The 27049-nt window shown below is 45.1% G+C and overlaps 1 protein-coding gene across 19 annotated transcripts in view; it reads right to left on the bottom strand.

The window, feature by feature from the left end:
* The window catches only part of DGKD (diacylglycerol kinase delta), a 116533-nt gene that overhangs the window by 43795 nt on the left and 45689 nt on the right, over positions 1–27049 (bottom strand). For 2 of the 19 annotated variants that reach the window (XM_021924164.2, XM_021924166.2), the window contains exon 1: positions 9531–11669. The exons of the other annotated variants lie outside the window; for them this stretch is intronic. The gene's annotated coding sequence lies outside the window, so the exon portion shown is untranslated. Of the gene's footprint in view, positions 1–9530; positions 11670–27049 lie in introns of those variants that run through there. 19 annotated transcript variants of the gene reach the window in all.

The raw sequence follows: 27049 nt of genomic DNA, 5'->3' as shown, positions 1-27049 counted from the left end.
CTCTATGTCAGTACCCAGCTGCACACAGGAGACTTGCCATGACTCACACTTCCATGCCATGCCTCCATCTTCTTGGCACACCTGTCCTGGTGAGCTCCAGCCCCAACACCAGCCAGCAGGCACCCCTCAGGCAAGGGCCTGCCTCCTCCTCCTCCTGCTCCCCTAACACCAGCCACAGCCCAACCCCTGGTAGGGGAGGGTAAGTCTCTTCGGGAGGCTGATTCTGGGGGATGTTCTCAGCAGCACCTCCCATTCAATCCCTTGATTTGGGAGACATCGTGAGTAGGAAGGACCCAGGTGAGAAAGTGGAGGCTACATATGGGCCTTCAGGCTATGCCTTCCTGGCTTCTCACCCTGCCCACCAGGGCAGGTGGCAGGGTGCAGGGTGAAGCTCTAAGGAATAAGAGTGTCCCTATGTCTGGACTGCAGCCAGTATTATAAATACTGGCAACCAAGGAATGGCGCAAAAAAGCTGAAACTATCTCCAAAATCCAGCCTTCACAAAGAAAAGACTTTGGAGACTAAAAGATGGCTCATATTTTTCAAGCAAATGTATGAAGTAAGAAATGGTTCACAGCCCTGAATCAACTTAAAAGATAATTGCAAATCAGAAGCAGGGCAATAAGGCTGGGCACAGTGGCTCACGTCTGTAATCTCAGCACTTTGGGAGGCCAAGGCAGGTAGATCACTAGAGGTTAGGAGTTCGAGACCACCCTAGCCAACATGGTGAAACCCCATCTCTAACTAAAAGTACAAAAAACAGCTGGACGTGGTGGCACGCGCCTGTAATCCCAGCTACTTGGGAGGCTGAGTTGGATCACTTGGACCTAGGAGGCGGAGGTTGCAGTGAGCCAAGATTGCGCCTTGCACTCCAGCACTCCAACCTCGGCGACAGAGTGAGACCCTGTCTCAAAAAAAAAAAAAAAAAAAGTAGGGCAATAAACAATAAACTGAACTCGACAGGACAAATGAATGATATCCCAGGCATTCAAAAGGCCAGGCTGCAGGATGTCCCACCAAGAGAAGAAGCAGAACAGGATCAGAGGTGACTGCATGGAAACCTACACACTGGAGAGAGAAAATATCCTCAGATCTTGATGCCTGATGACTGGAGAAAGAAACGTCACGTCACAGAGGAGGAGTGGATAAAATGGTGGGTGCACTTCTCACAGAATCCTGAGGCAGGCTAGAACAGCCATAGACAGATTTGAATTTTTACACACTTGCTGGAATTATCTTGAAGGTAACAGAACTTAAAAATCAGTAAGAAAAGAGCAGACAAACTAATACTAAAATGGACGAAAGACCTGAACAGTTATTTCACAAATGGCCAATAAAGCACATGACCTGGTGCTCAATTTGATTAGTCATCAGGGAAGTACAAATTAAAGCCACAGGGTGATGCATCTCTCACAACGGCTGAGCCGAAACAGACAATATCAAGTGCTGGTGACAGTGCAATTTGGTGCAACTACTTCAGAAGACAGCTGAACTCGTATATACCCTGTGACTCAGCAATTCCACCCACGCATCCCACAGAAATGCGAACGCATACCTTCCTCATCAAGGCATACAAGAATGTTCGCAGCATCACTACTCTAAACAGGTCTACAATGAATACACTGTAGTATATTCATACACTGGAAGACAAGCAATAATGTAATCAATCTTACAATAGCGAAAGAAATAAACCTGACACAAGACAACATATACTCTGTGTAATTTCCTTATGCATTACATAAAGTTAAAAAAACAGACATAACTAATCTATGGTATTAGATGCTAGCTTCTCCTAGCAGCTACTTTGACAGGAGAGGCACACAGGAGGGTTTCCTGGGGCTGCAATGTTCTCCGTGGTCGGGAACACGCATCAAGCTGTGCGTCTGTAATGAGTACACTCCTCCATGTGAATGCTGCACCTCAGTCTAAAAGGATACAGAACTTGGGATTTCTCAAAAACATGGAAACCTACACACTGGAGTATGTGTATATACTGGAGTATGTGTGTACACTTAACTCAAAAGAAAGGTGTGCAGAGCTGCCTAGACTCTTGCACAAAATCTGATTAGAAAATAACTGTATAAAAGACAGGGAGAGAAAGGTGGAAACATGAATATGAAATATGAAGCATGAATATGAGAGTCTGGCAGAGCTATGTTAAAACAGTGTTAGATATAGATCTTCAATGTATGAAAAAATGCTGTCTTACTCATACAGCAAATGCAAATTAAAATTAGGAGATCCCATTTTTTAACCTACCAAATTCACAGAGATCAAATGTTTGATAATATGGTCTGCTGACTCTCATACATTGGGGCAAAAATTAATACAACCTCTATGGAAACCATTTGGCAAAATCCGTCAAACTTGAAAATATACACCTGTGTCTCCTCAACCATGCTTCTATAAATTTATCCTCTCCTGTATCTACATGAGAAATCACGTACTGTATATACAAGGTTATTTGTGGCGGCCATTCACTATTAAGACAAAATATTTGAAACCAAACAAATACTGATCAATATAAGGCCGGTAGAGACTGGCTGCAGTAATGACAGTACATTCATATAATAGAAAACTATGCAGCCGGCCGGGCGTGGTGGCTCAAGCCTGTAATCCCAGCACTTTGGGAGGCCGAGATGGGTGGATCCAGGTCAGGGTCGAGACCATCCTGGCTAACACGGTGGAAACCCCCCTCTCTACCTAAAAATACAAAAAACTAGCCCGAGGCCGAGGTGGCCGAGCCTGTAGTCCCAGCTACTCGGGAGGCTGAGGCAGGAGAATGGCATAAACCGAGGGGCCGGGCTTACAGTGAGCTGAGATCTGGCCACTGCACTCCCAGCCAAGCTGACAGAAGCGAGACTCCATTATCAAAAAAAAAAAGAAAAAAAAAAGAAAACTATGCAGCCACTAAAATGCCTGAAGCTACTCTCCATGTTCTTATATGGAACAACCTCTAAGACACACTGTTAATAGACAAAAGCCAACTGCAGGAAGAGTATGGGTACACAGAAAACACTAATATTAGTCACCTCTAACTGAGGGGACCTCTGAGTGGCTGGGAAACACTTCATATCTTTTTAGTCTTAAGATTTCTGTACCGGCCGGGCGCGGTGGCTCAAGCCTGTAATCCCAGCACTTTGGGAGGCGAGACAAATGGGATCACAAAGGTCAGAGATGAGACCATCCTGGCTAACCCAGTGAAACCCATCTCTACTAAAAAAGCACAAAAACTAGCGAGGCCGAGGTGGCGAGCGCCTGTAGTCAGTGCACCGGGAGGTGGAGGCAGAGAATAAGTAAACCGGGGCCGGGCTTGCAGTGAGCTGAGATCCGGCCACTGCACGCCTCCCAACTAGGTAGCCCAGGCGAGACTCCGTCTCAAAAAAAAAAGATTTCTGTACCACGTGCATGTGTTACCAATCCAAAAATGAGCTATTAAAAAATAAAGTCGGCCGGGCGCGGTGGCTCACGCCTGTAATCCCAGCACTTTGGGAGGCCGAGGCAGGCGGATCACGAGGTCAGGAGATTGAGACCATCCTGCCTAACACGGTGAAACCCCGTCTCTACTAAAACTACAAAAAAATTAGCTGGGCATGATGGCGGGCACCTGTAGTCCCAGCTATTCAGGAGGCTGAGGGAGGAGAATGGCGTGAACCCAGCAGGTGGAGCTTGCAGTGAGCCGAGATCATGCCACTGCACTCCAGCCTGGGCAACAGAGAGAGACTCCATCTCTTAAAAAAAAAGGAATAAAGTCTTACATTTATACGTTAGGGACAAAAAAAAAGGATTTAAAATTCTATTTGAAAGAAGAGCTTTTGCTTCTATTCTTGATTCAAGTACATGATCTTCCAAGAGAAATAAAAAATACCTTGCTACTCCAAATGAGTTGCCAAGCCAGACAAAACGTCCTCCCATGTCCTGGGGGCTATTAAACCGCAGGGAGTGATCTCTGAGAAATCATGGTGAACAGGAGACATACTGGAGACATACAGACATGATTTCTCAAACGGAAAAGAGAGTGGACTCTGCCTCACACACACACGGCAGCTGATAGAACAAGGGGCAGTTTGGCTAACATGGACGAGGCGCAAAGAATGTCTCGGCAATCCACTGGGTGTTTTCCAGGTATCTGCTCCCTTCAGCTTCTCCGCCACCTGATGAACCCGGCTGAGGGGCCTGCTCACAATCCCACAGCAAATGAGCTGATGTGGCCAGGACACCAGGCAGGCCAGCTCCAGGCAGATCCCTGGACCTCCATCCCCCAGCCTCTCCTCATCTCGGTGGTGCCTCACACCAGCGCCAGTGGGCAGGAGGCAGGGAAGCAACTGGCACTCACCACAAGCTCTCCCAAGTTCACTCAGTACAAGCAGTGTCTGGCACCTCTCATTTCCTTTTTGGCAGGGTGACTGGCTTGGAGGATCAGCACAACGACGACATCAACATCTCATTAACTCATCTGACTAGTTGTCCCTCCCACTCTGACCAGGTTTCCCAAGAGTTCAAAATAGAAGGTAGAGGAATAAGATTTAGAGGATAATGACAAAGGCAGTTCACTAATTCACATTAAGCTGAATCACAGCACCCAAATGGCCATGTCCTGTCCAACCATTTCTAACCATGAACTTGGACATGCAGGGATCTGGACGTGGATCACATTCATAAATGACAGTTTAAATGACAAAAAGATCAAGGTCCTGCAAACTGTGTCACATTGAAACCACACACCAAACCAAAAGGGCTTAAGAGTAATTAATGTGAGGCCCGGGGCCCACGATGGTCCAACGGTTATGACAAGCGAGCAGGGATGGGCAGGGGCACAACATTCTGCCTGGACCCCTGCTTCACTTTTCACGGGTCCAAATTCAGATGACATGGAGATACTTTTCCCCACTCCTCTCACTGAGAACTGAAAACCATGGGCATTAGAAAATCAACACAAGACGACCCTGAAAGGTAGAGAGAAGATGGCAGCCGGACGAGGGTCTTGTCCCAAGGGATGACACAGTGGTGGCCCTCTGGGTTTTCTTTTTACCTGGTATACCCTAGACTTGGAGCTAAAGAAGCAGCAGTCGAAAACCGTGAGGGATACTGTGGGGGGGGGCTGTGGAAAGCCCCAACAAAAGCCTGCTCTTCCAGGCCAAGGATCCAGGAAGGGGGCAGTCAGACAAGACAGAAATTGACAACGGCAGTAACACCCACCTTACTCCAGCCAGTGCCACAAGAAAACACCATGCCCACCCCACTCCCAGGCTGCAGCCAGGCGCTCCAGCACTCGCCTAACAGAGTACCCAGAGAAGGCCAAGCAGAGAGCCAGGACGTTTCCTGCACCCCTTGGAAATGAGTCCTCACCCCTGACAGCGCAAGAGAATATGCAAGTGGCGAATAAGCACACAGAAGATACTCAACATCCTCAGCCATCAGGGAAACACACTGAAATCACCACCAGAGCCCTACACACCTATCATGACGGCTACAACAGAAACTAGTGCCAATACCATCTGCTGGAGAGAATATGGAGAAAGTAGATCGTACTGTTGGGTGGGATGTAAAACGTTACGGCCGCTCTGCAAAACGGTTTGGCAGTTTCTTAAAAAAACCAAGCATGCGACTAGCACATGACCCGGCAATTACACCCTTCAGCATTTATCCCAGAGAAATGGAGATTCATGTTCGCACAGAAACTTGCCCAGGAATGTTTACAGCAGCTTTATTCATGATCACCAAAAGCTGGAAACTATTCGGATGCCCTTCAGTGGGTGAATGATTAACAAACTGTGGTCCACCCGTGGAATACTACTCAGTAATAAAAAGGAACAACCACTGATACGCTCATCAACCTCAATGAAGTTCCAGGGAATTACGTGGAGTGAAAAATCCAACCCCAAAGGTTATATACTATAAGATTCCATTTATATCACATCTTGAAAAGACCAAATTATAGAAATGGAGACTACATAAGTGTTTGCCAGGGGTTATAGAGGGACATGTGTGAAGCTGTAAAAGGACACCAGGAAGATCCCTGCGGCTTGGAGGCTACCAATCTCCATTGTAACGAGGTTAGTATCCTGGGTGTGACACTGTACTGGAGCTGTGCAAGAGGTTACCACTGCGTGAAACTGGGTAAAGGGTACAAAGAATCTCAAAACAAAAGCTTTAATTAAAAATAAGTAACCACCATCGACAATATTTAAGTTTAAACTGGGAAAACCAAGCAGTAACTCCAGAACAATGCGGTGTTTCTTAAGGCCAAGGGCGTATGCGGGCAGCACAAGGTAAAAGTGTAATCTTACCTAAATTCCTGTATTTGTAGTTAGTGCAACCCATGAAACATCTGACGCCAAGAAAATATTATGTGGACACAGCTGACACACCTTCGGTACACATTCTCAAAGAAAAGGACCGGGTCCTCTATGTCCTTCTACCCAGAAGGGCTGGGTGGAAATGCCAGCCGCCCTGCCTGTCCCTGCACCTGAGTCCAAGCACACGCAGGAGTGTCATGGACTGTGCCCTCTGGTTGTGCTGCTCATTTTGCTATCAGCTCTGACACGTGGCCTGGGTACTTGAGCCTGCACAAGGCAAGGCCCCGGAAACGGAAGGTTTCATTTCTAAACACAACAGTGCCTAAGGAATCAGTGGAGCTATGTAACCTGAGGAGCTCAGCCATGAAGGGAGGATGTCAGAACCACAGACTCCTGCCCTCAAACAGCAGTGCACTTCCCGGTGGGGCGGGCCAGCCCAGCACCCACTACCACAATACCAGTGTATGCTCTGGGAGTGGCCGAGATGGTGCCAAGACAAGGCCCCAAAAGGAGCTGCCTCTGCAGCCCCACAGTCTGCTGGCCACGCCCCTCGGGGGTCCTACTACACACTTAGGGGACCTCGAGGTCCTCCTGCCACTGCCTCCCAGAGACCGGTGACTGCCCCATCCCTCCAACCTCCCAAGTCAGAAACTGCTCCCTCAACTTCACCTCCTCTCCTGTGCTATATTCATCATCGGGCTCCAAATTCTTTCTTCCTTCCTCACAAATAAATTCAGGCAGTCTTTCACTTGAGCAAACAGAAAAGATTCCTCCTCCTGTGGAGGTGACATTTGAATGCAGGCAGTAAATAAAGACTTATTAAAGAAGTGAATTACACAGCATGGAGAGTAGTAGCTGGCGACGAGCGCTATGGAAAAACGGGAGACCAGAAAAGACAGGTCTGGGGGCCAGGGGACTCCACAACAAAAACGGGGAGGAGGCGAGGAAGGAGCCAGAGACCGGGAGGAAGCAAGGAAGGAGGTGGGAAGGGCTGAGCAGAAGCAGGTTCATGGCACGTGGCTGGGGCTGGCATCAGGAAGGGGGCCAGGGGCCAACCTGGAAGCATCGGGGGCCACAGAAGGCCATGCAGGTGTCTGTAAGAACTTTGGCTTTTATGCCATGTAAAATAAGAAGCCATGCGAGCTCAAGTTTTGAAAGCATCATTCTGGTTGCTTTATTGAAAGTTGACAGTAAGATGAAGGAAAAGAAGTCAGGAAACCTTTTGGGAGGCTCCTCAGTAACCCCAACACAAGATGACGGTGAGGAGAGTGGGTGGACTCTGGTTGTGCTCTGAGGACAACAGACGGGACAGGGTGACACAGAAAGGAGTCCACAGTGACCTTCGAGCAGCTGGCAGGGTGTTGCTCCCATCCCAGGAAGGGAACGCAGTGGGTGAAGCAAGCTTTACAGCTGGGGTGGGTGTGGGGCCAGCAGGTCCATGTGGACATGTTGAGGGCACGGTGTCAATTAAAGTCTCAGCAATGTCCAATGTCTTATCTCACTCATGAGGTCTTCATCTTGCCATCAGTTTGATATATTAAAAAACAAAAAGAAAAACTTAAAGACACTATAGAAATGAGATCACTCATACGTGACCACTGCTGCCGATGGTTCTGGAGGTAATCTGACGATTGCCAGTCAAGCTGAAGAGGCACACACCTGGCAATTCTATCCTTAGAAACACATTCTAGAGAAACTCTTGCCTGTGTGCCAAGAAGACAAGGCACAAGGATAAGCACATCCACAGCAGCACTACTGATCACAGGGAATCTGGGAAAGCATACGTCCACAACAGGACATCTTAGGTACCGGAACACTACAAAGGCCACGAAAACCAGTGTCATGGGCCTCAACTCAGGCCACACCTGCCAGGAGCTCTGCAGTTCATGCCTCATTCCCAAGAAATTCTGATTTAACTCCAGGAATCAGTTGTTTTAAACCCTGAACCATTTAACTAAATCTAGATGTAGCCACAGGGATAAATCCAGGAAGTGCAATCCTGTGGCTGTCCAGTCTGATAATATTTATTCAACATTTCAGAACCAGTTCAACAATGCTATATACTGTTTATGCCTACACATACTTATCAAAAAAAAGTACACAAACATGCAAACAAATGATAAACACCAAAGTCAGGATGGAGGTGACCCCTGGGGGAGGGGCAGCAGGAAGAAACGAGGATAGGAAAGAGAATTCCAAGTGCCTCTGATTTATCTATTATGTTTATTTCTCAGGCTGGAAGTAGTCATAGCTGGGTTCATGTGTTACTTTTTGAATGTTTCAAATGTTTTGGCACAAAAATATGCTAACATGCCCAAGCCAGAACTAGAGACACACACAATATAGCCATGCCCTGTATTTGTAGTGTAGCCATACAAGAGGGTTAACAGGTCAGCCTGAAACCACGCCAGCAGCCAGACTCTGCTGAGGGAACTGTGGGAGGGGAATCTCCGGAGCGCCTGAGCCTGGAATTCACTCGTTTACCATCCCGACCCCCCTACACGGGGTTCCCAGGGCTTTTATACACCCCACCAGGCCCTGCTGACGGCCACGTGTCTCATGGCAGACACAACTGTTCTTAATTTGTCTCTCAAATTTCTCATCCCAGAGTCGATTCCTGAATCCTAAATAGCTCGAGTGTCTGAAAACAAGGTGGATGCTTCATGAAGGGAGGAAAGGGAGGTCCTGGAGGAACCACTCAGAAGGGAGCTTTTAGAGGAGACCAACAAAAACACCTTCCCTCCCAACACACACCCCTCCACAAACTACAAACCAACATCACACCCTAGAAACCTCAAAGCACACAGAGACAGGTCCTGCACTGTCCAAGGGATGGACAGACACGACAAGATGGAAATTCACCCACACCCAAAGCAGAACAAATCCGGCTCTGGAGTGCTTGCTTTGGGGGACTGGAGGGAAATTTTCCCGTGACAAAGTTCAGACGATAGGAATTCACCACAGAGAAGCTGCTTCCACCTGTATGTAGGCTCTCTGGCCAGGTGAGAACCACAGCATGTTTCTGGTACATGAGTGAAGTCACACCAGAAAGCCTATACCTTTAAAAATCCCAGTCTTCCATTTCTAAGACATGCAAGCCAAGAAGCAACCCTCTGGAGCATCTTACAAGGAAGCTCAATTCCTTCCACTTAATTTCAAACCCTGACGACCTTGAACGCACCACCCGACAGCCTCCCAGCATGATGGCACACCGTCCCCCGGGGCTCTTACCTGCTGCCCTTCCTGCTCAGAACACTTTCCAACTGCTCGAAGTGTATCAAAATTGAAGTGACCCAGCACAAACACACAGGGTGTTCAAGTCAGTGGACAAGAGCCTACAGATCACGAAGTAGACCAGAGATGCTGGAGTAGCAAATCGCTACTGTGCAATCAGTCACCAACCAAAAGAGGGGCAAAGGGATGGTGCTGGGGGCAGGATGAGGCAGTCGGAAATACTCCGCTAAATATAGCTCCTGGGCTGCAGTGCTTGGAAAGGTGGCCGAGAATAAGCATCTGGCGCCCTGGGTCATTTCTGTCACTTCCTGTTACTCACATCCTGCTGTTCCGACGCTGCCCGAATCCTGGATTCCCTGTACACAATTCCCTACCTGGAAGCCCCCAGAGACAGACCATTCAAAGCAGCTGGGATGTGCGTAGACAAAGGACTTCCTCACAGAGCACCACACAAAACACAAAAATAGACACCACCATACAAACAAGCTCTTGGAGTTCCCCATATGGAAAGAGACTGAGTGCCCAGGTCCAGGTGAGCTCCGCACAGCACTCTGTCAGACCCGGGCCCAGCCCACCAGCTCTGCACGCTGCCCTGCCTGCACGCTGCCCTGCCTGCACCCTAAAAGGGAACACGGGCCCAAACAGTTGTCATGCACTTCCTCTCCTGGGCTGCACCTCACCTGCAGCCTCAGAGCAGCTTTGGGGGAAAAGAAGGGGTCCCCACCATGACGGCTGACAGGTGCCACCCACAGCACAGCCAGATGAAGGCATCCTCCATCTGACCCACTCCTGCCTCCCCAGGAACTCAGGAAGCCCAGGCATAGAGCAAAGCTAACTTGGCAAGAAGTTAAAGTCACACGTAACCTACCAGAAGACAGATCTATTTTTTAAGAAACCCATAAAGCAAAATGAAGCAAAAAGTGAAAGTTCTACCTAAAAATGAAATGTGACAGAAATATTCTGTGTTACTTATCTACTCACTATTTCAACAGTACTTCAAGCCTGAGTTGTGTTCAACTGTGAGAAAACTAGAGATTGGGGACGGCCATGGTTGGCGGGGGGGACTCTGGCAGGAAGGAAATATTATCACCCATGAAAGGCACCTCAGATATAGAGCTGGTGCCCCAACATGGGCTGGTCACAGTCAACCAGCATGCAGAAGGCAAAATACAAACAAACGTGGTTCCAATAGCAAAACGCTGGCAGCACCTCAGCCTCCAGAGAGGGGGCTGGTGAAGTAAGCTCCAACACACTCACGCAATGGGATGTCACAGGACAATTTTAAAAAGGGTGAGGAGGATGCATAGTCGTGGACACAGAAAGATTAAGTTCATAAAGTAGTAAGTTCTAAAAGCAGATCATAAACTAGTTTGTATAAATAATCCAAATTTTTGTAAAACTAAAGTATATTTAATAATATTCACAGAAAGAGGCCCCATAACTGTCTATATCAGGGTTTCTCAGCCTCAGCACTATTGGTATTTTGATCCAAATAGTTATTTGTTGTGGGGCTGTCGCACAACACTGCAGGATGCCTCTGGGGACACTGAGCAGCTTCCCTGGACTTTAACCACTAGGTGTCAGCAGCACATACCCCTGCTCCCCACCCTCACAACTGTGACAAACCAATGTGTCCCCAAATGTTCTCTTCAGGCCAGTCTCACCTGCCCCACCGCCTTATCCCTACCCATGTTTGAGAATCACAGGTCTACATAATAGTGCTTAATCTAGAATCTCAGTGATAAGACTTTTGAGTGTTTTTGTTTGTTTGGGTTATCTGTGCTTAATTATCTATAATGAAACATGTTATTTGTATTAAAAAGGGAATTAAAAAGAATCTTAGCATCAGGAAAACCTTCCAGGTATTTTTGCTATAATGCAATTTTTGAGTTCCTAAAAACCCTCATACTCTACAAAAGCGCACAATAAAAATAAAAAGAAGCCTCATGGGAATAGGTAAGCTGGGGCAGGCCACTGAGAACCTATGCAAATTTGTAACCAAGCATTAATGAAACAACAGCAATATTAAATTTTTTTAAATGAACAATTTTTACCACATAAACACTATAGTAAATACAGAACTTAACCTTTTAAAAAATACACAAGGGGGGCTAGGTGCAGGGGCTCATGCCTGTAATCCCAGCACTTTGGGAGGCTGAGGTGGGCAAATCACTTGAGATCAGGAGTTCAAGAGCAGTCTGGCCAACATGGTGAAATCCCATCTCTACTAAAAATACAAAACTTAGCCAGGTATGGTGGCAGGTGCCTCTAGTCTCAGCTACTTGGGAGGCTGAGGGGGGAGAATCAGTTAAACCCAGGAGGCAGAGGTTGCAGTGAGCTGTGATCGCACAACTGCACTCCAGCCTGGATGACAGAGCAAGACTCTGTCTCAAAAAAATAAAAAATAAAAAAAATGCACAAAGGAACTAAGACACAGTAAGCAATTCCAAGGCAGAGCTTGCGGCCGCAAAGCACACAGCAGCAGGGAGGTGGGAGAAGTGAGACCAGAGGCCTTGTGTCCAGGGCTGTGCTCCTCCTGGGCTGACCGCGTCTTGCGTTAGTGGCCTCGGCTTTCAGTCGCTGGGCTGTTGGGCTTCTCGCTACAGAAACAAACCACAGCAGGAGGACGGAGTACCTGCATCCTTCAGCTACTACACAGAAGAAACAAGGAGCTGAAAGACCTCAGAGTCCTGGTGATAAGGAAAGTTTGCACAAACCAAAGGTCCCTGGCGGTAAGTCTTGAAGGGATGGGGTGGAGGGAGAGAAACCGGAATGCTTTGGCATTCTTAAGTCTGACAGCCACCATGCTGTCATAATTTATCCATTTTTCTCTGGGATTAACTGATGGTAAATCTGCATATACCCAAAGGCGTCTATAGTAACACTGTAGTTAACAAGTATCAAGAGGTAAGTAACAAGAAGAGAAGGAAAAAGTTTTGTAAGCTACCCGAAGCCTCTGACACCACCGTCCACTTTTTTGGTCACTGAAGGTCAACCTGATTAAGCAAAGTGGCCAAGGTAAGAACAATCGCATCTGCTGGCTCGGGCCAGGTGTCACCCTTAGGACAAAGTCTTGTCCACACCTTTTCAAATGAATTGATTCAAGCCTGTTTGTATGTTCAATACTTAAAGTGGTTAAGTAAACCACAGAATAGGTACCACACAGAAAACAAAGCCACACAAGTAGGGAAAAACAAGTAATTTATAAAACGGCATATTTATACTGTACTCTTAATGGTTAAGATGCTAAATTTTATGTTATGTGTATTCTACCACAATAAGACATAAATGGGGGAAAGGGGGACATACTGATGTGATAGTATTGTGTTTAAAAAAGGCAGGACACATGTAGCCGGGAAAACTGGAAGTTCGCATATCAAGTGGTAGGACTGAGAGATTTTTTTTTTTCTTTTCCCTCTGGTTTCCTCTATTTTCCAAACTGTCTACAGTAAAAGGTGTCTTTAAATTTATCTATGCCTGGTTGGGCACAGCAGCTCATGCCTGCAAACCAGTGCTTTGGGAGGCCAAAGCAGGAGGATCCCTTGAGCCCAGGTGTTCAAGACCAGCCTGGGCAACATAGTGAGACTCTGTTTCTACAAAAAAAAGTATAAATTAGCTGGGAATGGTGACACCTGCCTGTCCCAGCTACTCAGTAGGCTAATGTGCGGGAATCACTTGAGCCCGAGAGGTCAAGGCTGCAGTGAACCTTGATCACGCCACTGCACTCCAGACAGGGCGACAGAGCGAAACCTCATCTCTAATTAATTAACTAATTAATTAATGTAGTTACGCCTTTTCAAATTTATCTATGCCTTAATCTATGCCTATTTCCTACAAAAATCAAGGATCAGAGATAATTACTCCCACTTGCCTACACAACTTCCTTCACCCATTGACCTGCTATCCCATGGCCTCTGGCAAGGCCTAGTTAAAACACTGGGTCTCCGACCACTCCTGCAGCTAGAGACAGCAACGGAGGTGAAGGAGCTGACATCACCAGGGAGAGAGGTTCCAGGAAAGCTCTTTGAGGGAGATGACTCAGCTGGCAGCCACTCTGATGGCACTTGCTGCAGGCATCACATAACCAAGATGTCCACCCTAATATGCCCTACTCCTATTTCACACGGAACATTAAAACAGAGTTTCTTCTGTGGGCTAAGGAGTCCCATGTCCTCCAACTTTTCTGTGCTTTAGTCTGAGAGCTCAGCTGTCTGGGAAAACAGCCATGTCTCCTGACAAGGTCTAACTGGTACCTGTGTGAAGGTACTCTCAAGTTCTGCTCTTGGCAAAGAACTAGGCCAGCAGGGACAGAGTCCAAAGTGTGGGTCCAGCATGTATCTGTAGTCTCAGCTACTTGGAAGGCCAAGGCAGGAGGACTGCTTGAACTCAGGAGCTCCAGACTGGCCCAGGCAACACAGCGAGACCCCGTCTCTAAAACATACCGACACACACAAAGAGTGGGTCCTTTCAGCCCCTTACCAACTCCTTCAGACTGGAAGGTCAGGATGCCAAGTCAGCCCCAGTCAGTGTACAGACAAAAATAGTTCACTGCTCGCTCTGCAAAGAGATGGCCTCATTCCCCAGCCAATCCACCTGCAGGACAGAAGGGTAGTCATCTTCTCTCCCCCAAAACTAACTTTAAGGAAAACATCTACAAACACATTAATATTGCACTTCTTGAAAAAACATACCTGAAACAACCTGAACTTTCCATTTTGATCATTGTGAAGCAAAGGTACAGGACCACAGAGACAAGGTCGGGACCATGACACCTGAGACATTTTTCTCTTCCAAGTGTCACAGTCATCACATGGTAATGTCAGGAGCTGGGGCCACAAGACAGTTGGCCAAGTCACCTCATCCAAGGCATGCCATGGTCCCCTCCTGAAGGGAGGGACGGAGTGCCTGCCTGGTGACCCTGGCAGAGCTGTGTCTGGCAGAGCTGTGTCTGCTATCACATGAACTCAACACTCTGCTTAACAGGAGAGACTACAGGTCCATGAGCAGCATAGCTGTTATTCTAGGTTTCCCAGCTTTGATAAGGGAGCCCCTGACTGCCAAGCCCAACTTCTACAGCTGCTGCTGGTGCACAAAGACCCAGCCCCCTTAGGATGCAAAGAATAAGTGGATACAGACCCCTTCCAGATGCTGCGGACCTGAATGTAGTCTATAGCCACAACAGTCACGTCCTCAAAGAGAGAGGCCCAGTCCAAATTACCCTGTTCTTTTTCAACTCCCTGGCTGATTTATGTGTTTGCTCCAGGGGATGCCATTTGTAATCTGTCCAGGAAAGGGCATCTCAGACCACATTCCCAGTCAGTCAGGGAATCACATACAAGGTCAAGAGCCTGCTGGAATTATCCTCCCTCATCTAGAAACACCTGCTTCCTAATTTCAGTTGGATACTCACAGGTGGTTTATCCCTTCACCACAACGGCTTTCCTTATTCCTCTGATACTTCAAGTACATTGCAAAAATGAAAAGAAGTAATTCCAACTATAGGATTTAACATTTTAAAAGACCAGAAAAGGTTGAAAATATTTTTTTCCACTGGCAAGCCCTGACTCAGAGGGTCTGTGTACCGGAGCTGGGCACATGGCCAAGAATTTGAAGAGCCCCCGTGGGAGGGCACAGCATGCAGGGCAGCCACAGTTCGCCAGCCTGACTCAGCCAGCCCCTGTCACAGCACGGTGACGACACTGTCCCATGTGGATGGGGGAAGACAAAAATGCTTCCCAGAAGTGCCAAGGAAGAGATATATAGCAACAACAAATCAATTAATCCCACAGGCATTTACACAGTGGCTATTTAGTGCCAGGCATGGTTCAGGGGCACTGGGATGAAAACAGATCAGCAAGTCCCAAGATATCCCTTTTCTCAAAAAGTTTCTACTTCTCCATCCAACAGATATAAATCAGAGGGAAAAGGAAGAGAATGCAGAAAATGTCACTGTAGACACAAGAAACAAAAAATCTGAAATTTAAAAAAAAAAAAATCACAGGGTATTATTAAAAACTTTCCCCCAAAAAACTGCATACCTACATCATTTCACTGGTAAACTCTAGCAAATATTTCAGAAAGAACACCAAACTTACACAAACTTTATCAGAAAACAGAGGCAGGGGAACACTGACTCACTAATTTTTTTTTTTTTTTTTTGGTAATTTTAGTAGGGATTGGGTTTCACCATGTTGGCCAGGCCGGTCTTGAACTCCTAGCCTCAAGTGATCCACCTGCTTCGGCCCCCAAAGTGCAGGGATTATGGACATGAGCCACCACACCTGGCCTCACTATTTTTTAAAGTACCAAAACCTGACAAAAGCAGAAAGGAAGGAATGAAGGAAGAAAGGGGAAGAAATAAATTACAGATCAATATGCTTCATGAATATTGGTGTAAAAATTCTTAACAAAATAATGGCAAATTGAATCCAACAATAAATAAAAAACATATTATGAGCAAATAGGGTTTAACCCAAGAATGCAAAGTTGTCTTAAATTTGAAAATCAGCCAATTTAATTTGCCCTTTTAACAACATAAAGGAGAAAAACCATATGATCACTTCAATAAAGGCAGAAAAATATTTGACAAAATTCAATACCCGTTCATAATTAAAACTGTCAGCAATCAAGTAAAGAACATCCTCAAACTGATAAAAGATACCTACAAAAAGCCTACAGCTAACATCACACGTAACGATGAAAACCCAACTGTTTCCTGCTAAGTCTGGAAAAAGCAAAAGGATTCCTGCCTTCACTACTCCTATTCAACGTTGTACTGGAATCTCAGCCTTTGCAATGAAGCAAGAAAAATAAATACAAGGCATGTGAGTCAGAAAGGAAGAAGTAAAGCTGTCCCTATTTGCAAATGATATGACTTTATATAGAACTTTCTAGGGAATCTACAAAATGACTACTAGAATTAACCAAGTAGTATTTTGCAAGGTCACAAAATCCACTGTATTCTTATATATTAGCAGCAAACAACTAGATATCAAATGTTTATAAACTGTTTAGTTAATAAAAAAACATAAATTACATAGAAATGAATCTAACAAAGGACATTAAAGACATCTACACTGAAAACTACAAAGCATTGCTGAGATAAATTTAAAGCACCTAAATAAAGAGAGAGAGATCATGTTAATGCACTGGAAAACTCAACATCATTAAAGATTCAATGTTATCAAGATATCAATTCTCCCCAAACTGATCTACAGATTTAATACAATCTCAGCCAAAATTCTATCAGGCCTCACTTATAGAAATGGACAAACTAGTATTAAAATTTATATGAAAACATGAAGTACTTGGAATAACTAAAGTTATGTTAGAAAAGAACAAAGATGACTCTAATTTCAACACCTCCTATGAAACTACAGTAATCAACAAAGTGTAGAATTATTTGGGTAAAGGTAGACATAATATAGTTCAATAAAACAAAACAAAGTCTGGAAAGAGACTCAAAAATAAAAGGTTAATTGACTTTTGACAAAGGCAGCAAAGGTAATCAAATGAGGGATGTATCTTCAATAAATGCTGCCACAAAAAGTGAACATCCATATGGGGGTCGGCGGAAGAACATTAATAATAATTCCAACTGTAAAACCTAAAACTATAAAACTTATAGAAGAAAATCTTTGCAAGCTGAGGTAGACAAGGGTTTTCTGGATAGAATACAAGAAGAATGAGCCATTTGAAAAACGAATAAGCTGAATTTCACCAAGAAGACAGACTTCTGTTCTAAAGGTGTCATTAAAGAAAATACAAGCCACAGACTGAGAAAAACATTCACCACATATGTATCAGACAAAGGATTTATATCCGAAACACATGAAGAAGTCTTACAACTCAATAAGAACCCAATGAAAAAATTAATAAATGTTCTAGCACACATTTCACAAAAGACATACAAATGACCAACAAACACATGAAAAGATGTTGACCTCATTAGTCATCAGGGAAATGGAAATTAAAGCCACAATGGGATAACACTACATAACTATTAAGACACATAAAATTAAAAACACTGATCACACCAAGTGTTGGTGAGGATGTGGAGCAACTGGAACTCTCTATATACTGCAGGTGGGAATGTAAAATTGGACCACCACTTCAGAAAACTGTTTAGCAGCCTCTTAAAAAGTTAAACATATACCTACTACATGATCCAGCAATTCCACTTCAAGGTGTTTACCCAAGAGAAATGAAAATATGTCCACACAAAGACTTGTATACAAATGTTCATAGTAGTTTTATTAGTAATAACCCAAAACTGGAAACTACCTAAATGCCCACCGATAGAATAGACAAATGCTGGAATGTCCATACAATGGACTACTGATATTCCTAACACGAAATAGCTCAAAACCATTATGCTGAGTGAAAGAAGCCAGACATTAAAAAAAAAAAAAAAAAGAAGTAGTACATGCTGCATTACTCAATTTATATAGCATTCTTTTAAAAACGCAGAGTAATCTACAGTGACAGAAAACAAATCCATCCATGTTTGCCTATCAAGAGGCAGAGAAGGAAGGATTACGAGGAAATCCTCAGGGTGACGGAAATGTTATCCTGACTATGGTGACAGCTTCAACGTACATATGAGAGACAGTATGTGTGTGTATAAAAACTATCAAACTGTACATCTTAAATACTGCAGTTTATTGTACATCAATTATGTCTCAATTAAGTCACAAAAAATTGTTTTCATGCATTAGAATAGTCATTAAAGAACAGTATGACCCTTTCTCTGAATAACCAGGGTGACCATATAGCTTATCATCCAAGCCAGGAAACTTATGCAAGTCAAAGTGAGTGCTACAGATAAGAGGTTGTGTGAATTGGTACTGCCCTGAAGAAATCAGCACTTAGGGATTTGGGAAAAACAAACACCCAATCTCTTCCTTGGCGTGATTAGGTATCACACCAAGGTATCTAATGATACCTTAAAGCAAACCATCAAGTTTTCACATGAAGCAAACCATTAAGTTCCTCAGAAGGCAGAGCAGAGCTGGCAACAGCCTCGGCAAGTCAGCTGCGCCCCTGACCTTGATTTACAGACAAGGAAGCGATCCCAGCTCCCAGTCAATGAGGGCGCAGGACAAACCCCAAGGCTCCCGCCTCCAAGGTCAATGTCCATTGAGCCCCTCTTTTTTCGAAGAGAAAGAAATCAAAGAATCGGGTGGAAGCCAATCCCACTGTTTACTATTTTCCAAACATCTAATTATCTTGACCCACCCTCTATAGCTTTGCAGCCAATGAACAATTCAGCTACAAAGAAAACAGCACTGGCCAGGCGCAGTGGCTCACACCTGTAATCCCAGCACTTTGGGAGGCCGAGGCAGGAGGATTTGACCATGTTGACCAGCCTGGACAACACGGTGAAACCCCATCTCTACCAAATTTAAAAAAAGAAAAAGAAAAAAAAACAACATTGACTTTTCTCATATAAAGTCCAGCACTGATGGACACACACAGCCACAGCCCTGGAGGCAGCTCCCACAGGGCACATTCTACACCAGACCCAGTCTGAAGGGCCAACCCTTCTGCACAGATCTAGTGATAACCACTCCCACAGTCCTCCTCCTGCCTTAGAAAATACGGTATGGGGGGATCACATGTTTTTTAGGTTTACATTTCAAACCAGGTTCTTCAATTTTGTGGTGAGGAGGAAGGACTGGGTCAATAAACAGCAGTCTCCCTACCACAGAGCAAGAAATTATCTTAATTTGATAACAAGTTGTTTCAAGGAAATAAAAAGATTCTACCACTATGTACTGTGAAACACCAGGTTATTCTGGGATGGGAACGTGGGATTTTTTTAACATGATTTCCTAGAGAATTATACCATTTTTGTAACTTTCAAGGAAAAAAAAAAAAAACCCAGACAGGACTTGGCTCAATCACACCCTGACACATTTAAAAGCATACTGAGTAAAGATGGCTAAAAATTATTCATTGCCTAGGCACCCTAGGAAAAAATTCAATCAAACCCATGTATCTTCCCCCCAGGTCTTCTCTCAAAGAACTCTTTCCCTTACTAAATTACTATAATCCAATGATAGTCTCTCAACTATCCACTTTGTTTTCTCTGCCATTTGTAAATAAAGACAATTAACAAGTATGCTACACTTGTTCGTAACAATTAACAAATATAACAAGTGTTAACAATTAACACAAATACTTTCTCACACCCACAATCATATGGTGAAAATGTCTTCGATTTCACAAATGCAAACCCCACTGATAATTTAAACAAACAGCCCAGACAAGTAACTGTGTCCTCTCCCACCCCAAACTCTAAATATAAAGAAGAGACACCACAATTGGTTCCACTGCTCACAGCCAGGCTGCCAGAAGAGGACAGCATCTTCTCCCTGTGCCTGCTTGCAGTGACTGTTAGAACCAAACCCTAAGCCCTCACAAGGAGCAACTTGGCTTTTTAGACCAGTTGTGCTGCAGAAGCAGGTGCTGCCTTCAGTAAAACCCCACACTTAGCAAACAGCCACCAATTTGATTAGACACCTGCTTCTTCCTGCTTCTTTAACCTGAGAACACCGTGTGGATTACCAGGTGAGAAATTCACTGGGTTAACTTCCTTCTGCACCTGATCCCGCAGGCCTGCACTGCTGTCCACAGCATGTCAACAATCACAGCATTTCATTCACTGAGCACCTACTCTGCACGGTGCTTGACTGCCCCACCCTTGCTGTGCTAGGGAGGACCACCCTCGTTGGCAGATCGGGGGATGAAGCTACAGGTGGCCAAGAACCCACCACTGAGAGCTGGCAGAGCGAGCTGGGACATGCAGTCAGGTTCTCCTGGAACACTGCACTTGAGCAGAAATAGAGGCAGGCTTGCTTTGCAGAAATGAGTCCAGGGGGCGGGAGCTGCTGCCCACAGAGGCAGAAGCTGCTGACGAACATGGGTCTTCCCAACAGGAAGAGCAAAGACACTTCACACTCAAGAGGACTTATGGGACCAACAAATACAATTCTCCCTATCCCAGACCTGGGCCAGCAGTTGCAGCAATTGGAGTCTTTTATGCAGAGACATCTGCCAATTATATACAGTTTTTCTGGCTGGGCGCAGTGGCTCACGCCTGTAATCCCAACACTTTGGGAGGCCAAGGTGGGTGGATCACCTGAGGTCAGGAGTTCAAGACCAGCCTGGCCAATATGGTGAAACCCTGTCTCTACTAAAAATACAAAGTTTGCTAGGTGTGGTGGTACATGCCTGTAGTCCCAGCTACTTGGGAGGCTGAGGCAGGAGAACTGCTTGAACCCAGGAGGCGGAGGCTGCAGTGAGCTGAGAGTGCAGCACAGCATTTCAGCCTGGGCAACAGAGTGAGATTCGTCTCTTAAAAAAAAAAAAAAAAAAAAAATACAGTTTTTCCTCTCTCAAAGCCAAAGTAACTGGCTTAGGAATTTTGCCCAGAAAATATCCGAAATCCAAACATGCTAAAAAGGAAAACTGATGTTGAAATCTGGATAAAGATCATGGTTCCTCACCCAAGAAGCAGCCCTAACCATCCCCTCGGCTGATGTCTGCTAGAAACAGCTGAGAAACTCGGCCACAGTTTCACGCTAGGTAGGCCTACCAGGGAACTTTCATTCACCCAACAAATATGAATGCCACATGGACAAGATTTATTTTATTTTTTGAGACAGGATTTCACTCTGTTGCCCAGGCTAGAGTGCAGTGGTACAATCACAGCTCACTGCAACCGAGAACTTCTGGGCTCAAGCAATCCTCCCGCCTCAGCCTCCCAAGTAGCTGGGACTACAGGTGCATGCCTCCATACCTGGCTAATTTTTTTATTTTTTGTAGAGACAGGATCTTGTTGCGCTGCCCAAGCTGGTCTTAAACTCCTAGGCTCAAGTGATTATCCTGCCTTGGTCTCCCAAAACGCTGGGATTACAGGCATGAGCCAACCGTGCTCTGCCAAGAGAAGATTTAAACGCAATACTCTGATCCATTACATAGCTTCCTTTTTATTTAGCTACCAATTAAAGGCATCTTGTATGTTAAATTACACTTGGTTTTCCCTTAACTTTTATTTTCCTGTTTGTACTGACTATAACCTGAAAACTTTTAAGGATAACTTTTTCCGGATATCTACTCTTCTGCTACAGAAGCTATTGTTTAATATTATCTGTAAAGTTGGCTTCATTTGAAATCCTTTGAAATTCCTATAAATCACAGTAAACTGCTACATGTTAGCAAGTTAAACCCTATTACTTTCCTACTAGTAGAGATGAGTGGTGGTGGTGATTAGAAACTAGGAAACATTCAGAACTCACTTCTGTGCCAATCCAATGACCTTTGAGATAGAGTCCAGTATCATCCCACTACACAGATGAGAAAATCGAGTCTTAGAAAGATGAAGTATCTGCCCTAGGTCATACAGCTAACAAGGAAGACCTTCTTTATGATATACCTCATCAAACTTCTTGATACCATAAACTATTTCAAAAATATTACTTGGAGAAAAGGAAGTCATAAATACAGACATGAAAAATCACCCTTCTCTTTGCATAACATGGTTATTCTGACATGATTATTTCAGGGCAAGTATCCTGAGAGCTATATGGTGTGAGCACATAACTAAAGGTCAACCAGAAGGATGTCTGCAGAAGTGCCATGTCACACTTTGGGGAAGTCATACAAGAGCTCCTCATCTGCTTTGTGCCATGGACCCCTTCTGGCAGTCTGGTGAGGCCTACGAACTCCTTCTCAGAATTTCTCTAAATGCCAAAAATAAAATACTTATGATTACAAAGGAAACCAATTTTAATAAAATATAGTCATAGCCACAGACCGCTCTGAGGCGGCTGTGAATCCTGGTTATGAACTCCTACCAGGCAACACACTTTCCCTCTCCTTGTCTCCCCATCCTCCAACAGGAGACACAGTGGTGACTGGCACCTCATAGCCTCTTAGACTAGAAGACTCACATTCTGGAAGGGCTCAGATGACCTTGCAGAATGACCATACTGACCAAGGACTACTTTCTTTGGTGTGAAAGAATAAAACCTTGCCTATTCACACCATTCTTATTTGTAGCTATAGAGCATCGAATGATGGCCTCCAAAAAGGTATGTCCATGTTCTAATCTCTGGAACCTGTGAATGTGACCTTATTTGGAAAAACAGTCTTTGCAGATGTAATTAAGTTAAGGATCTTGAGACGAGATCATCCTGGATTATCTGAGTGGGCCCTAAATCCAAGGACAGGTGTCCTTTTAAGAAACAGAGAAGAAGACACAAGAAGGAAGAAAAGGCCATGTGGAGACAGAGGCAGACCTTGAAGCGATGCAGCCACAAGTCAGGGAATGCCTAGAGTTACCAGGACCTAGGCAAAGCAAGTCACAGAGTCTCTCCTAGGACCCTAGCATTGCCAACACCATGATTTCAGATGTATGGCCTCCAGGAATGTGACAGAATACATTCATTTTGTTTCATGTTATCTGATAATTTGTTACGGAAGCCATGAGAAACTAATAGAGTAGCTAAACCTAATTCGAACATACACTACCTTCATGATATTCTACCAGCATTAAATATAAAATGCCCTTTATATAGGCAGTATTATATAGCTATTACACATAAGCAGCCCTCTAGACATGTGTCTCAGTCTGTTTTGCGCTGCTATAACAGAATACCACAGACTAGGTAATTTTAAATGAACAGAAGTTTATTTGCCTCATAGTTCGAAAGTCTAAGAGCATGGTGCACCATCTGGTGAGGGCCCTCATGCTGCATCAAAGGTGATAGTGAGAGCAAGGGGGAGGGGGATGAACTCATCCCTTTATTAGGAACTGACCCCTACAATAACAGCATTAATCCATCCCCAGAGCAGAGAACTCCCGGCCTGATCACCTCTTTTTTTTTTTTTTTTTTTAGACGGAGTTTCACTCTTGTTGCCCAGGCTGGAGTGCAATGGCGCAATCTCGGCTCACTGCAACCTCCGCCTCCTGGGTTCAAGTGATTCTCCTGCCTCAGCCTCCCAAGTAGCTGGGATTACAAGCATGTGCCACCACACCTGGCTAATTTTGTATTTTTAGTCGAGACAGGGTTTCTCCATGTTGATCAGGCTGATCTCAAACTCCCGACCTTGGGTGATCTGCCCGCCTTGGCCTCCCAAAGTGCTGGGATTACAGGCGTGAGCCACTGCACCCGGCACTGATCACCTCTCTAAGTTTCTACCTCTCAATACTGTTGCACTGGTGATTCAGTTTCCAACACATGAACTTTGGAGGACACAATCCAACCACGACAACATACGTATCTTAAATTTAATTTTCACTTGGCTTATACTAAAAACACCCTTTATTTTCGATCCCTATTATTTGGCCAATCCATTTCCATTTCCTGAAAATAAACCAAGGACCTGTCCTTTTCTTCATTCTATTCTTACATGATACAACAAGTCTTCACTTCTCACTTTCTGTCTTCTTTTCAAGCTGGTTCCACTCCCGTAAACCAGCCCCATCCCTCATACGAGTGTGTACTCAACTCTTCTTCTACCACTTTCCATATCTGGGGCAGTTCTCCACTTGCCCTCCACCCACCCTCATTCCAGGATGTGCCACTGGGACAGCAGACATTCACCCAATGTCTGCTCATGTGCCTTCCTCCACCAGCTTAGTCATATAAGCCAGAGTCCCCTGATCTGTCCACTTCCCTTCAACAAACCCAACCTCTTCTTGATACTGCTTTTTTAAAGTTATGTGACATGCCAATCCTCGAGAGATTCTGGAGGCTTAGGATACCTGAAATTTCAAATTATGATCCATCTAAAATAGTGTAAAAGTAAATAGAAGCTGAAATACAGAAATACTCAAAAATAAAGCTGTAAACCAGAACCAAACTAGAATCACCCAAAGCAGGAGGAAGTTTTGTCTTCTCAACTTTCAGGGCAGGTAACAAAAAAGGACCCAAGACCAAACCAAACCAAAGCAGCTCCTGAAGGGCAGACTGCACCCTCTCCTGGGCAAACAGGGCTCAGCATGGAAGCTGCTCTGCAGGGGAGACCAAACTCACCTCCCTAAATGTCCCTCCTGTGATCTGAAATGCACATTCCAGCATTATCTCCAACAGGAAAAACTGAAACATTCTCAGTCCCTAACGCTGCAAGAGTGAGCAAATAAAGTTTAACCGATCAGTGACGACACATCTACACAATGAAATATCTGCCACTGTAAAAAATGATCATTACAGAGACTCATGATATGGGGAATCTTATGATAAAGCAGCAAATAAAGCCAAAATACAAAAGTAAACATAAACTGATGTGTATATAACACATGTAAAATTTAATGTTTGCCTATTAAACAGTCTGAAGGGAGGAAGGGCGCAGTGGCTCACGCCTGTAATCCCAGCACTTTGGGAGTCCAGCGTGGGCGGATCATGAGGTCAGGAGTTCGAGACTGGCCTGGCCAGCATGGTGAAACCCCGTCTCTACTAAAAATACAAAAAAATTAGCCAGGTGTGGTGGCACATGCCTGTAATCCCAGCTGCTCAGGAGGCTGAGGCAGGAGAATTGCTTGAACCCAGGAGGCAGAAGTTGCAGTGAGCCTAAATCGTGCCACTACACTCTAGCCTGGGCGACAGAGTGAGACTCTATCTCAAAAAAAAAAAAAAAAGTCTAAAGAGAAACACAAAAAAAGAAAACAACTGCAGAGCTACTGTGGGAACATCTTCTCCCTATTTTACTTTTATTTTTATTTTTGAGATGGAGTCTTGCTCTGTCGCCCAGGCTGGAGTGCAGTGGTGTGATCTCGGCTCACTGCAACCTCCGCCTCCTGGGTTCAAGCAATTCTCCTGCCTCAACCTCCTGAGTAGCTGGAATTACAGGCATCCACCATCACACCTAGGTAGTTTTTGTATTTTTGGTAGAGACGGGGTTTCACCATGTTGGCTGGGCTGGTCTTGAACTCCTGACCTCAGGTGATCCGCCTGCCTCGGCCTCCCAAAGTGCTGGGATTACAGGCGTGAGCCATCACACTCAGCCCATTTTCTATTTTAAATTTCCTTTAAAATCACTACTAAGATTCAAACACTTTAAGAACTAAGTTAATAAACGAATCCACACAGGAGGGCTTGCCAAGGAAGAGGTGAGTCAATATCCTCTCTGTTGTATTAACAAAAAGAAGCAACAGAACCTGCTTCTTCCAGCTCATATTCATACACATAGTCACCCCAAAGGGCAGAGCACTGGGGACCCTAAGCTGCCAAGAGACTCCCTGGCCTTGAGCTCAAGGTGTGGCCAAGTACACATTACTAGGGAGTATGTGCTCATTTAGCATCACATGAGTGATACAAAATACCCTCAAGAGGGGGTCCCAAAGTGGCTTTACCCTAAGATTTTGGAAAGCTTTGAAAAAGCACCCACTTGCAAATTTCTGGGGAAGGTTCCAAAAGGTGCTCGGGCATGGCCAAGTTTGAGAACCACAGCTCCACAGAAGCATATGGCAGCTTCCTGAGCACCGTGTGAACAGGAAGGCTTCCCTGAGGAGGAAACGGCCAGGGCCTGTGGGGAGAATTTGGGGAAACAGACCCCGAGAGACCAGGGCCAGCAGGTGACCCATACACACAGGGAGCTCCCTAAGAAGCACTGGGCTTTGCTGGGGCGAGGCCAGACCCTGAACTTCATGAGGTAAGAAACGACGGGCCCCTCGATGGCTTATAGTATTTTTTTTTCTTTTTTTTTTGAGACAGAGTCTCGCTCTGTCGCCCAGGTTGGAGTGTAATGATGCAATCTCAGCTCACCGCAACCTCCACCTCCCGGGTTGAAGTGATTCTTGTGCCTCAGCCAAATGGGATTACAGGTGCCCGCCACCACGCCTGTCTAATTTTTATATTTTTAGTAGAGATGGGGTTTCGTCACGTTGGTCAGGCTGGTCTTGAACTCCTGTCCTCAGGTGATCCACCCACCTCAGCTTCCCAAAGCACTGGGATTACAGGTGTGAGCCACCATGTCCAGCCTTGGTTTACAGCACTTTTAACAACGGGCAGAATAGGACCTTCTGAACAGCTCTGTATTTCAGGCATATTCCAGTAAAACTTGTCTTTCCTCTCTAAGGTTCACCTAAGCTGGAGTTGACATGACCCAGGGAGAAGTAATAATACAGCCAGACTAACTGAAGCCCAGTGAAATCTGGACTAATTCGTAGTGATTTTGTTCAATTTAAGTTATTATTCAGTAAACAGAGAAAGTATGAAACATTAAGTACACCAAACTAGAAGAAAATTTTCCACATACCAAATGACATAATAAATGAACTTGGTTTATTGCTTTCAATTCATTCACTGAATAATCAGTAAGTGCCTATAATCACAGTGTTAATAGGCACAAACACGTATGTCATACCTACATTCATTAACTCATTTAGTCCTCACAACCAAACCACCCCACGAGGCAGGTTACCCCATTTCTCAGATGAGAAAATGGAGGCTTGGAGCTGTTCTGTGACTTGCCCACGGTCATCTGCTAGGAAGAAGCTGAGCTGAGAT

This window comes from Papio anubis, chromosome 10 (assembly GCF_008728515.1).
Source record: "Papio anubis isolate 15944 chromosome 10, Panubis1.0, whole genome shotgun sequence".
NCBI classification, from domain to species: Eukaryota; Metazoa; Chordata; class Mammalia; order Primates; family Cercopithecidae; genus Papio; species Papio anubis.
The sequence above is the reverse complement of the archived record's forward strand: the minus strand, read 5'-3'. Positions and strand labels throughout refer to the sequence as shown.